The sequence below is a fragment of the Ornithorhynchus anatinus genome, chromosome X5 (assembly GCF_004115215.2).
Source record: "Ornithorhynchus anatinus isolate Pmale09 chromosome X5, mOrnAna1.pri.v4, whole genome shotgun sequence".
NCBI lineage: Eukaryota > Metazoa > Chordata > Mammalia > Monotremata > Ornithorhynchidae > Ornithorhynchus > Ornithorhynchus anatinus.
Genome location: NC_041753.1, coordinates 12,261,709 through 12,276,145, shown reverse-complemented (window position 1 = coordinate 12,276,145; position 14,437 = coordinate 12,261,709). Strand labels below are relative to the sequence as shown.

Genomic DNA, 14,437 nt, shown 5'->3' with positions numbered 1-14,437 from the left:
ACCTCTGCCGGCCTACTCACTCAGTACAATCTGTGTCCCAGCACAGGAGGACAAGACTGACAGGGATGAGTCAAAACGCTTAGTACAGTGCTGGGTATATAGTAAGTGTTTAACAAAGGCTGCTATCATTATTATTATTATCAGTATCATTGCAATTGGCACTGTGCAAATTGCTAATACTATAATCAATTCCTGTAGGTTCTTGGACCTGAAGTCTTTGTGACTGAACCAGGGCCCCAAACCCTTTCACTTCTTTTTCCTCCTCCTCTTTGTTATCAGTATTGCCAGGCACAGCAATCTGCCCAGCATTAAATCAGGTTTGAGTTAGAATCCATAGAATTCCAAGAGCTGCTCGAAATTGTTGTCCTCATTTAATGAGTAAATGTGAGTCCCAGAGAGGGTCAGTGTTAGATCCGTGACACCCAGCACAATGGTAGCGAAGTGAAGACAGGATCACAGGGCCCTACCTTTCCAGGTGATCCCCCCTGGGGATTTTGTGGGGAAAGATGGTTTCCCTGTAGATTTACAGATCAGCCCCGCAGGATGGGATAGAAAATGAAACCTGCTTGACTTGGGGCTTAATTGTCTGCTGGCAGGCACCGGAGTTGGGTGAGTTAGAGCTGAATATATTTGTGGAAGGGAAAGGCAAGCCGCCCAAGGAGGGTGCCACTTGGCAGTTACTTCAGCTTGTTCCCTGAGGCTGAGAGTTGGCTGTGAAGGATTGGGGAAAAGCAGAAAGGTAATTGGCCTGCCACTCTGAGGGACTCCCCACTGGCAAGCAGGTGCCGGGCTCTGCTTGGCTGGCCATTAGGTAATGTATGCGTGCTGTAATCGAAGGGGAGACTTGGGGAGGGAAGGGTGGGGGTGGGTGCTGGAGAGATAACATCAGATGAAAAGATCTCATTGCCTACAGTAAATGTTAAAAATTATTTCCAGGTCATTTCAGCTCAAGCCTTCATCAGATGAGGTAATGACCAGAAATATCCCAAAGGTAATTTTTAGCTGCTCTCAAAAGATAAGACTGCAACTTCATGCCACAAAGATCATTCACAGTGGACAAATATGATTTGTTCATCTTTACTTTTAACCCGACCAAATTAAAGAATGTATCTTGGAAATAGGTTCTTTTCCTTCTCCCAACTCTTCACTGAACAGAAATAAAAGGCAGCATCCTAGGGAAAAGTTTGCTTCCCATTTCAAATTTCTTGTCAAAAGTGATTAATGAGAATGTCTGCCCCACACAGGATTTTCAGCGGTAACCAGCTACTACAAAACGATCAGCTCACTTAAATCGGAGAACTGTTATTTAGCAATGCAGAATTTAATGTTGGCAGAAATGAAGGAGATTGCTATAAAATTGAAAGGAAGGAAAAAGATAATAGAGCAACAACAAAAATATCGTGCTCACTGTCCGGGTTCCTAATTGAGAAGTATGTGGAAGATTTCAGCCGTGAAATTAAATTGAAATGTTAGCTAGATCAGAATAGTTTCTTAAGGGGTGGGAGGAAGGAGGGGGAACCCCCTCAGTCTACTTACATATCAAAATATTAGCAAAATTGAAACTCAGTTAAGATTAAGAATAGCATAAAGATGAAATATGAACTGTGCACATCAACTTAATGAAATTATTTAGGTACCCTTCTCCATAATGAAATTACCTCCCTCCTGCTCATTAATCAGAGGTCATCCTAGTCACACCTTTATGGCAAAGAAGCACCTGAATCTCCATATAGCTGCCACTGATGATCGAGGGTGGAATTACCACCTTCAGGCCTCCCCCCTTTTCAAGTCAATGGGCAGGCGGGCTCTCTTGGTTTATGCAAACAAAAGAAGCTATCAACTGGCCTGCACTCACAGAATCAAGCCTCCTTATGCTGATGAGGAATTTTTAAGGAGAGCAATCAGTACATAAATCTCAAGGCAAAAACTGTAATTATGACAAATATGCAGCTGGTAATTAACCCTTTATGTGAGCAGTGGGGAGACAGTAAGTCACAAAGGATTTTTGTTTTTAATTTTTCTTTTCCCAGCACGAGCTCTGTGTTTTCAAGTGCTTGTTTTGTCTGTCAGGTTAGGCTGGGGAACATGCTATCCTCACTGTTTAATTATAGAGACTCATCAGGAGAAGGCCCGAGATGAGTTCCTTTTCAGTTTAATGGGAAAAAAGTATAAGTAGTGTGGGAGTCAGGCAGTGTCGGATTCCACGGAGTAGCCTCGTTTAGTGCAGACATCTTCAAGAGCCAGAGGGAAGGGAGATACTAGTCTTTGAGGTACTTCCAAGGTGTCACTTGAAGTCCATGTTAAGAAAAGCTCACTTTATGTGTACCCTGACCAACTCCACAATTTCTTCCATCATCACAATTACAGTCTAACCTGATGAGTACATGTTGTCAAAAGAACATTCCCTAATTCCCCAATTCAGCATTCTCTCTGAAACACACATTATGGGAAAATGGAGCAAATGCTAAAAGCCTGTCACAATAGATGGCCAGAATCAGGTTGCCTCCCTGAGAAGTGTCATGTTCCCCAAAGATTTACAAATTCTAAATTGAACAGGATTAATTTTGGTTCTTAAAGGCCTGCAGCTGGAACCTAGTTCAGAAAGAGTGTACCCTTTTTTAAAACCAAATTTACTCTCTAGGACATCTTCCACTCTTTCGATGGGAGTCTCTCCCACAAGAAATGTTCGAACCCTTATTGCAAGCCAGGAACACAGTGAAATTTTAGCTTCACAAACAGAGACTTCAATTTTCTGTCATTACTGAGTCCATTAAAGCTCCCTGCTTCAGGATATTTCTGGTCATTACCTCATCTGATCTCAAGTTCACCAAACTGCTCTGAAGCCGACATCGGGCCCTCTCAAAACTGTAAGCTTCTCAGTGGAAGCCGAATACACCATTACCATTCATAGATCTGAGTCCATCTGAACCTTGGCCTCCATGGCTAGAACTGGATATAGTGGCAGATTGGCCGTCTACAGATCAGAAAGAAGCAACTCCGGGGCAGATGGTTAAAGCACAAATTTCAGTTCCCTGCCAGAACGAAATATTGTTAATGTAGGCTGGCGAGTCCTCCTCAGTTAAATTTGGATTTTCTATGGTAGCGGAGGGGAGAGGTGGCCCATGCAGATGCAGATGATATACAGATGATGAAGATGATAATGATGATGATAAACCTTGTTTTGGATATAACACCTTTTAATTTTCCCCCAAGCACTTTTATGTTAATTTGTATTAATTTAGAGAAGCAGCATGGCTTGGTGGATGGAGCGGGGCCTGGGAGTCAGAAGGACCTGAGTTCTAATCCTGACCACCACATATCTGCCGTGTGACCTTGAGCAAGTCACTTTGCTTCTCTGGGCCTCAATTATCCCATCTGTAAAATGGGGATTAAGGCTGTGAGCCCCATGTGGGGCAGGGACTGTGTCCAACCTGATTAACTTCTAACTACCCCAGTGCTTAGAAAAGTGCTTGGCACATAGTAAGTGCTTAACAAGTACCATTATTATTATTAATAATAATTTATCCTCAGTGAATCCCTCAGAGACAGCTAGAGGGGAGGTATTTATTATCTCCATTTTGTGGATGAGGAGACAGAGGCACAGAGAAGATAATTGACTTGTCCAAGGTCACACAGCAGGCCAGGGCACAGCCGGAAGTACTTCCACTGCCCTTCCCATAGGTAATGCACAATGGGGAAAAACAGCTTGGTCCTGTGTTAGGCATCAGTGGTATTAAATCAAGGGAGCTCCTGCTGTATTCACGTGACCAACTCCTAGGGGATTGTTGGGGGCAGTAAGACTATCACTTCTGGTATTTGCTGATCCTCTGTCCCATGTGCACGTTCCTTTGTGCTATAAATACGTCTGAGAAAGAGGAGGTGATTTACAAATCGATCAGTCATCGATATATTTGTTGCGAGGTCTACTGGGTGCGAACCCCTGTACTGAGTCCTTGAGGGAAGATAAGAGAAGCCAGACACATGGTCCCTGCCCTTGAGAAGATTAAAGTCTAATGGGAGGCACAGGTTGGCAAAAATCACAAATAATAAGAGCTGGAGAAATAATAATATGACAAGTTGTAGTAGAAATGTCAGGATGAAGAGCTGAATAAATCATTGGATGTACAAATAAAAATATCCATATGTAGGTTGGTGCTGAGAAAAGTGATAAAATACGAAGTACCTGAGAGTGCAAGGGCAGATGAATGATAATCTTGTAACCCCTCTCCTATTTTTAGCCTGCCTGGCAGCAGGGGTCTGAGAAAACAGGGAGGAGAACAAGATTGTCATTTCAGGTGTGGGTGGGAGCTGGGTTCTAATTCTAAGTCTGCCACATGCCTGCTGTTGTGACCTGGAAAAGTCACTTAATGCCTCCAGGCCTCATCTGTAAAATGGGGATTAAGTACCCGTTCTCCCTCCTGCTTAGACTGTGAGTCCCATTATCCCGTGTCTATCTTGATTATCTTGAATATATCCCAGCACTCAAAACAATGTTTGGCATGTAGTAAGGACTTAACAGAGAAGCAGCGAGGCCTGGTGGCTAGGGCTCAGGCCTGGGAGTCAGAAGGACCTGGATTCTACTCTCAGCTCCGCCGCTTGTCTGCTGTCTGACCTTGGGCAAGTTATTTCACTTCTCTGTGCCTCAGTTACCTCACCTGAAAAAGGGGGATTAAGATTGTGAGTCCCGTGTGGGACGTGGACTGTGTCCAACCTGATTACCTTAGTACAGTGCTTAGTACAGTGGCTGGCACCTAGTAAATGCTTAACATATCCCACAATTAATTATTAATTCATTAATTATTATTAGGTATCTCCTTGTCCAGGCACTGTCACATTAGAACAACGGCAAGACCAAGCTGCCTTTCCCCACTTTCTAGTATTTGTGGAAAGGGCACTGAGAGTAATTCCAGGTCTGCTATGTGACCTTGGACATGATACTTAAAATCACAGTTTTTAAGTGATTTTTGTCAGCCCCCATATCCTCCATGAGGCACTCATGGAAGACAGAACCTTCTTAACTGGGTTACGTTGGAGGAGAGACATGTGATTCCAGGACCCAACTGTTAAGGAGAGGGGAGGGAGGCCAACTAAGCCCATTGTAGGGCAGGGATTACCTCTATCTGTTGCTGAATTATACATTCCAAGTGCTTAGTACAGTGGTCTGCACACAGTAAGCACTCAGTAATTACAATTGAGTGAACCAAGGAATTTGGTTCATGGGTTGAATCCATGCTCCAAATAGACAGCCAACACCCATCACTGAAGTGCAACTTCTAAGCCAGAAAAGACCTTTCCTTTTCTTTTGTTTTTTGCTTTTTCTTTTCTTTTCCTTCTAGAATGTAAGCTCCTCGAGGACAGGCAATATGTCTACCGGCTCTGCTGTATTCTACTGCCCCAAGTGCTTAGCACAGTGCTCTGCACCCAGTAAGTCCTCAGAAATTGTCACTGATTGCATTAGTCTGAGCCAGCGTGGGTGCAGAGGAACCCACTCCATAGGTGCTGAGAGGGCTGCCCGCTCGAGATGGGCACCGAACTCTTTGGGCAGGGTGGCCCTCTGTGATTAGCCTGCCCTGCATCCTGGATCTGGAAAATGGCTGGAGGCAAAGCCAAGATGTCTCCACCTCTTGCCCCTACTGACCCCTGACCCACCCCCGGTGCCTGTGGGATTGCTCTTCTTCTTTCTGCCACGCTGTCTCCTACTTAGCAGCTGCCACAGTTTATCTCATCCCCCCCCCCCAGACCCATGGGCCAGGCCAGAAGTTTCTCTGAGAGGCTCTTTCTTGGCCCCTCCCTGCCTAACTGTCTAATCTCCAAATAGCCTGGTGATCCTCTGGGGATCTGGTTGTGGTTGAAATCCAACAGGGCCTTCGGCTCTGTGTCTTTTTCTGAAGCCACTGTTCACTGTCACCACCATCGGCTCTGGGACCAGCCCAATCATATTATAAAACCTCTTGGGTTCCTTTGTACATCAAAAGTTCAACTGTTAAGCAGGGGCAAGGGTGGGATCTAATAGCAGCAGGCTGAGGAGCTGTAACTGTGCCTGGAGATCTTCACGGTTTCCGGGTGGCTCTGGAATGGAGTTGGGAAAATAAGTTCCAAAATGAAGTCGCTCATGTCCAGTTAATCTGGCCACTGCCTTCTACTCTGTAGCCACCCCTCCTCCCCTAAGACTCTGGATACTTTGGTTCCTTTCTGCCCTGTTGTCTTGTTTCCATTCACAACCATCTTGTCTCTTTCCCCCTGAACAGTCTTTCCCTAGATTGCTTACTCGGCACATCGCCCTTCTCACTGACATCTTCCTGACCCCAGTGACAGGCTTTCTCCTTATCCTCATATCAGCAGGAAACATTCCACCATCTCGCCAAACCAGTTTTGCCATTTGCAGGGAGAAAGAGGAAAGGAGGAACCCATAAAAGTTAGGAGCCCAAAGACGCCAGGGCTTCCGTAACAGGTTGGAGTTTTTTGTTCTACGAAATGTTATTCAGGCAAAATCCTTCATGACGATATGCCAATCCCACTTTTTTTTAACAGCTAATGATCGATCTTCTCATGGTTGACATCATTAGGTCGTCTGACCTTCCAAGCGAGGGGCGGCACCGGAGAAGAGTGAGGCGGGACTTTCTTTGAAGCTCAGGAGGAAGGGAATCTGGGCTGGCTGCAGGTGCCCGTGTGCTTTCCTCTGAAACCAAAGTGTATGTGGGTGAACGTGGAGCTGACCCACTAGCAGGAAGCACCCAGTCTGGGCCACTGCAGCCAGGGCTCTCCCATCTTCTTGGGAGGTAGCATACTGCCCAAGCTAGTGATAATAATAATTGTAATAATAATAATAATAATTGTGGTATTTGTTAAGCCCTTACTGAATGCCAGGCACTGTACTAAGCACTGGAGTGGATACGAGCATATAGGGTTGGACACAGTCCCTGTCCCACACGAAGCTCCCAGTCTCAATCTCTATTTTACAGATGAGGAAACTGAGGCACAGGGAAGTGAAGTGACTTTCCCAAGGTCACAGAGCAGACAAGTCATGGAGTTGGGATAAGAAGCCACGATCTTATGACTCCCAAGCCTGAGCTCTATCCATTACGCCATGCTGCTTAGTTGAAGTTGACCCTCATGGCAGGGGACCAGGGGACAGAGAGACTGCTTTGGCAGGGGCAGGGAGGGGATCCTTTTATCTCCACTCAGAGCAGGAAAGCAGAGCAAAATGAAACATCTCTGTAATACTTCCTGGAAAGGGCTTTTGTTGCCCGAGGTCCATCTTCCCACTTATCAGACCAGAGCGGGGAAAATAGGACAGAACCTGCGAGAAGCCTCATGTTGGTTTTCTTTTTATTTTCAACACACACACACACACACACACACACACACACACACACACACACAAATCCCCCCGGGCCAGCAACAGTCCGAGGCATGGGTGACCTCCTAGACCATGGAGTGCTGTGGCCACTGCTTGGCTTAGCAGGGCCTCGTGCAGAAGGGTGGGTAACAGACCAGCAGCAGATTACATCATATGATCAGCAGGGGAGGCAGTGCCATATTGGATCGTAGTTCAACCCCTTCGATTTGGGATTGGTAGAATTGACTGGACGCCCAAATAAATTCTTAAGCCATCTAAACTCTTCTTATGCAAATAACATCCCCATCTACAGACCCATCAACTAGAATCTCATCTGCCCTGTTCTACAAGTTAAATGTGAAAGGTGGACCTCATTTTCCCAAAAATCCTATTGTTGCCAGGTCTTTGCAACTTCTGTTTGAGAGCACCACTTGGTGATCATCAGTTAGAAAAAAGGCAGGATGGAGTTGGCAGGAAACTGAGAGGGAAAGGGTGGGGATATTTCTTTCCCTTTTCTATTGCTTTCTCTTTCCAACCTTTTTCTTATTTCACTCTTTTTTTAATTATTTCTTTTTCCCTTTTGTGGAAAACTGTCCTCTCTCACGCTCTCGCTCGCTTCTCATCCTCTCGCTCTTCCTCCTCACCCCCACTCTTGTTCTCAGTGAAATGACTTTCTGCTCAGAGGGTGTGAAAGCTGGCACAGGTCTGGGCCCTTGAAAGCCATGTGTGTGTACACATGCTTTGCACATAGTAAGTACTAAATAAATAATATTATTACGACTGTTATCTTTTCTTCAACTCTGTTCTATTTCACTTGACAGTTGTATATTCTCTCTAGCTCTCCCACCTTGCAAGGAGTGAATAGTTATGTCTTCCTTCTCTCCTCTAAGCTTACCACCTGTAGGCCTGGCATAAGGAAGATACATGCCTTTAGCGAGAGGGATTTTGTTAAAGAAAGGAGCCTTTCATTCTTTGACATTCCCTACATTTTGAAGCATTTCAGTTTAGACTCTGCTTGGTAACAAATTGAGAGTATTGCCCCCGTCCTACAGAGTAAATGTGTATGCCCTGATGCTCTCAGAAAACCATTTAGGAGCCTTTTAGGAGACCTGGTGTGTTTGTAGTGCATTTGGCTGTGTTAGCTACAGTGATCTCTCACAACATCCATTAAGGGATGAAAAAACCTAGTTTCTTGCTTGTTTCTAAGACTCATCCTTTTATGAGGCCTGCCTTCAAAAACAATGGATAAAACCCTGGCCGGTCACTTCTGGGTGTCCAAGGTGCCTTTAGCGACCGAGATGGGCAGCCCACAGTCAACCACAGACCATGAGCAAATAGGTGGGCACTGGTTGTTCCGCAGCACTTGAAACTGCCTTTTTCCTAACGCATTACTCCTTCATTGCAGCAATACATTTGTCCTCAAAGAACCGAGGAGCCGAGAGAGAGATCAGACTCTGAACTGAGGAGCCGAGCGAGAGATCAGACTCCGACGCCACCTGTCCCGGGTGACGAGGTCCCTAGTACCAGTGTCAGCGGAGCACACCCTGAGGATGGTTTTCAGTGGGTCCCGAACCGTTTCCTCTGGTCACCACTGGAGCACACTCCAGGGGTGAGTGGTGAGCTCTCTATGAAGGGTCATTCGGAAATACTTTGATTGTCCATTCACTTAGCTAACCAGTCAAATGTCTGTCCGCATCGGCTCAATCTAATGTTTTGGATCCCTAGTCTGCTGAATTGTGGCAAGAGGTGTTGCTTCTATTGGTCTTGGTTAAGCTCTTAACATGTACCAAACACTGAGCAAAGTGCTGGGGTAGTTACAAAAGAATCAGTCCCCATCCGACATGGCGTTAACGGTCCAAGAGCGGGGACTTGGGTAATGAGTCAAATGTTTATTAGTGATGAAAGAACACAGGCCTGGCAGTCAGAGGGTCTGGCTTCTAATCCCATCTCCATTACATACCTGCCGTGTGACCTTGGACAAGTCACTTCACTTCTCTGTGCCTCAGTTCCTGCATCTCCAAAATGGAGATTCAATGCCTGTTCTCTCTCCTACTTAGATTGTGAGCCCCATGTGGGTCCTGGTTATCTTGCATCTACCCCAGGGCTTAGTACAGTGCTTGGCACATAGTAAGCACTTAACAAATACCATTACAAATATTAGTAATAATAATAAAAATTGTGGTATTTGTTCAGCACTTACTATGTGCCAAGCACTGTTCTAAGCACTGGGGGGAGATACAAGGTAGTCAGGTTGTCCCACGTGGGGCTCACAGTCCCAATCCCCATTTTACAGATGAGGCAACTGAGGCACAGAGAAGTTAAGTGACTTGCCCATAGTCACACAGCTGACAAGTGGCGGAACTGGGATTAGAACCCACAACCTCTGATTCCCAAGCCTGTGCTCTTTCCACTGAGTCACGCTGTAGTAGTAATATTCATGAAGATGTGGATTCTATGAGTTATTTTCAATCAGCAATTAGGCTGGACCTGCTGTTGGTCCATTGAAAAAAGCACTGCTTGGCAAATCAGGAGGCCTGGTTTCTAATTCTGGTTCTGCCTGCTAGGGCTATGCCATTGGTGGTGAAGGTTTCTGCCCAGAGAACCAATTAGGGCATTCTGCAAAGTTGATAGACCTGTCAGGAATCTGGGATTAAAGGAATCCTGGTAAAAGCAGGCAGTATCTGCTGAAGTAACTGTCTGTTGGGTCAAGGTATAGCATCAAAAAGCAGTATGAATTAGGTGCTCATTGTGGGAAAAAACCTATTCTAAGCATTGGAGAGAGTACAATAGAATTAGCAGACACAGTCCCTACCCCAAAGGCGCTTACATTCTAGTGGGGGAGACGAAGACTAGGCAGGGAACATATCTGTCAACTCTAAGTGATGCTCAGTACAGTGCTCTGAACACAGTAAGTGCTCAATAAATGCAATTGATGGATTGACTGAAATAAATTGCAGATGGGAAGAACTAAATGGGGAAATGTACATGACTGATTCTCCAAAGACACTAATGCTAGGGAAAGTCCAGGGAAAACAAGGAAGAGGCAGACCGTCAGCTAGGTGGATAGAGACCATAACAATGGTAATGGAAGAACCGTTAGAAAGGTTGTGGATTATGGCAGAGGACAGGGCGTTCTGGAGAAAGTATATCCATGGACGTCGATGTGAATCAGCAATGACTCTACGGCACTTAATAATAATGACACGAGAGAGTAATAGGTTATGTAGCAGGAGCTCCAACTTTGGGGTTTGAGAGTTGGGGCAAACTTGGGAGTGAGTTTTGGGGATGGGGGGAGAAGAAGCAAAGGAAAAGGGAGGAAAAGAGGGAAGAAGAGAAAGGAAGGGGAGAGTAAAAGGGAAAGTAAGAGACGGTAAGAGGTTCCAAAGGTGGGATGTTTCCTTCTGCTTTATCTCACCTCTGGCCCTCACCAAGAACCAGGACCCTACACAAGAGGGCTTTCTCATCTCTGCCCCTGCTGGAGCTATCTGCCCACTTTCCTTACCCTTGCCCGATCATGTTCCCCTTGTGACAAAGCTGCCATGACTCTGGAGTTTTGACTCTTTTTCACATCCAGTTTGCCCTTGGGTAGTGGAGAATCCAGCCCCTGGCTGCCCTGAGAGGAACCTAGGCCCCAGTTGTACTGCAAAGACCCCAGCCAGTATCCAGCTCCCATTTCCCCTGCGAAGATCCAGGCCTGAGAGGACACCCAGCTAGTAGGGGGCAAGAGGGGGAGCCACCTTCTTGGCTCCTCTTTGGACCCTTTTCCAAATCCAAGGGCGAGATAGGATAATTATGCTACCTTTCCTGACTGGCAAACTGAGGAGCCGAGTACTGGCCTCACCCCCATGATGCTGTGCCCTTGGCAATCATTGCCTCCATACTCTCCCTGGAATGGGGACCACTGTGGTCCCTCTTCTGTGGTCGCTCTGATGGGACTTTGGCCCTGCATGTCATCCTCATCTTCAGTGATATTTATTGAGCACTGTACTAAACGCTTGGGGCAGGGGAAGGGTGGGTACGATGCAGCAGAGTTAGCAGACACGTTCTCTACCCATAACAAGCTTAAACAAATCCTTTGCGGGCACTCCGCAATCTGCTGCCCCCTGACTGCCTACTTGCTCACTGCACTCTGTGCCCCGTGGGAACATGACCAGCGGGCAGGGAGGAGTGAATGCGAGAGGCACTGTGAGTGGCACTGTGTATACCGCTAGCAGTACAATCAATTCCTCTGTGCAGATCCTCCATCCTGAAGCCTCAAGATGGAGGCTCGTCCACTGTTCTCCACACGAGACTCCATTGTCATCTGGTTGGGTTTGGGAGGACATTGCTCAAGTCAGGTCTAGTGACTAGGGCCTGGTGGGAGATGAGGGTGAATGGGAAATGAGGACCTAATTGGTGGAGGGCTAAGAACCCATGATCAAGAGCAGCGAGGCCACTGAGACAACACAACACTTGTGTTTCCACCCCCACACTACTTCAAAGAATCTAGATGTTCTCACGCAGTTAGAAGAAATTGCTTCGATTGAACACACAAATCATAGTTAATTCCCTTGCTTTTGCACCATGGGAGCTTGCTATGTAAACCGATCTCTTAACATACTTTAAGAGCTTGGAAATGCCAAGGGCTAAATCAAAAGACTAATTGCTTTCCAGGTACAATCAAGCTCCAAGCCTCTCCCAGATCCCCCGAAACGGACATTAAGCACTTCTGAGACTGATGCCTACCATCCAGTCAAGTGTATGTCCGAAAGCTTGGGAGGGAAAGAAACTCAAACCGCTATCCTTTTCTTTGCTTAATTTCTGACAGAGCTTACCAACTTTCTCAGGAGGCAATGTGACCTCGTGGCGGGGGTGGGTGTCAGGTGATCTGGATTCTATTCCTGGCTCTGGCTGCTGGGAGACCTTGGTTAAGCCTCCCAACCTCTTGCTGACTCAGTTTCCTCATCTATAAAATGGAGATAAGTAAGATGGCTGCTTTCTCGCCCTCTTAGGTTGCGAGTTCCAGGTGGGACGGAAACTACATCACATCAGATGTAGTTGTATCTTGTATCTACCCCATTCATTCATTCATTCATTCAATAGTATTTATTGAGCGCTTACTATGTGCAGAGCACTGTACTAAGCGCTTGGAATGAACAAGTCGGCAACAGATAGAGACAGTCCCTGCCGTTTGACGGGCTTACAGTCTAATCGGGGGAGACGGACAGACAAGAACAATGGCAATAAATAGAGTCAAGGGGAAGAGCATCTCGTAAAAACAATGGCAACTAAATAGAATCAAGGCGATGTACAATTCATTAACAAAATAAATAAGGTAAAGAAAATATATACAGTTGAGCAGACGAGTACAGTGCTGAGGGGATGGGAAGGGAGAGGGGGAGGAGCAGAGGGAAATGGGGGGAAAAGAGGGTTAAGCTGCGGAGAGGTGAAGGGGGGGTGGTAGAGGGAGTAGAGGGAGAAGGGGAGCTCAGTCTGGGAAGGCCCCCTCCCCTCTCAGGGTCACACCTGGAGAGTTTCCAGTACTCTACCAGTCTGGGCTACGGGAGGGAGAGTCAAGCAGAGGCCTACCCATTCCGTTCCTAGCTTGGCCAGTGGCTAGCAAAAGGAAGGCAATCTGCTACAAAGCAAAACTCACCCAAGCTGGGCAGCAGAGGTGTGGGAGAGAGTTAAGGGTGGAGAGTCAAGTTTACTGTGCAGAAGGAGGTAAGGGTGAACCACTTCCATATTTTTACCAAGAAAACTCTATGGATCCACTACCAGAACGATTGCAGATGGAGAGCGGGGAATTCTCAGAGAGATGTGTCCGTGGTGTCCGTGGGTCAGAAATGACTTGGCATAAGACAAGACCCCAGTGCTTAACACATAGTAACAATAATTATGGCATAAGCGCTTACTGTGTGCAAAACAATGTATGTACTAAGCACTGGGGTACATTCAAGATAATCAGGTCCCACATAGAACTCTAGTCTAAGTAAGAGGGAAAATAGGTATCGAATCCCCATTTTGCAGAAGAGGGAACTGAGGCACAGAGAAGTGAAGTGATTTGTGCAAAGGCACACACAGCAGACATGTGGCAGAGTCAGGATTAGAACCCAGGTCCTCTGACTCCCAGGCCCGTGCTCTTTCTACTAGTGAGTCCAGGAATCATGCCAACCTGAATTACTGTCTTTGTCCCTTTCCCCAGTCCTCAGTCCAGTGCCTGAAAATGTTCTGTATTAATCCTAAGCGTACTAATAATCAGAAGCACGAAGAAGAGGAAGAGGCAGGCTGACAGCAAATGGCGTGGGGGACAGATTCAGCTGAGTGTCTCTCCTCCCACTTTCTTGCTGTCACCCTCACAGTGCCACAGACACCCTCACAGTGGGTCGCAGGCAGCCCGGTGAACTTGACAAGCCCTTTCTAAAGTCTCCACAGCAGAATAGCCCCACGTCGCATAATCTTAACAGTTAGGAAGGACTTCCGAGTGTGGCATTAGTCTCTAATTAATTCCCTCTCTCTCTTTTCACCCCTCTCTCCTCAGAAACCAGACCCCACCCATCTTTTCTCCATTCTAAATAGTCACCAATCTTTTCACAATTTCCCAGAAAGCAGGATTGCACATTCTCCTGGTGGTCTCTGGGGTGAGTCCACACTTTTCCAGGAGGAAAGGGAGAGGCAGTAGGGGGTCACTACTTCTGTCCTGTCCCCACTTTGATGAAGGCCTACCTCTAGATGCTTCATTCAGTGGTTGAAGGGCATGGAAATTTGTAGGAGCCACTGGGTTTAGGAAATTCAAGGCCGCTCAGAGGCCTTACTTCCCAGCTCTTTCATAATAATAATGATTAGGGTACTAGTTAAGCACCTATTATGTACCAATCACTGTTCTAAGCACGGGGTAGATAGAAGTTAACCAGGTTGGACACAGTCCCTGTCCCACATTGGGCTCACACTCTTAATCCCCATTTTTTACAGATGAGGTAACTGAGGCACTGAGAAATGAAGCGACTTGCCCAAGGTCCCACAGCAGACAAGTGATGGAGCAGGAAATAGAATCCATGACCTCCTGACTCCCAGGCCTATGCTCAATCCACTACACCATGCTGCTTCTTACGTTTTGCC

The 14,437-nt window shown here is 46.5% G+C and overlaps 1 non-coding gene across 1 annotated transcript; it reads left to right on the top strand.

Annotated features, from left to right (window-relative positions):
- Positions 1-12,826: 12,826 nt before the first annotated feature.
- On the top strand, positions 12,827-12,964 carry LOC114808289. Its single transcript, XR_003756135.1, has one exon. It is a non-coding gene; the product is annotated as a small nucleolar RNA SNORA7 (small nucleolar RNA).
- The last annotated feature ends 1,473 nt before the right edge of the window (positions 12,965-14,437 follow it).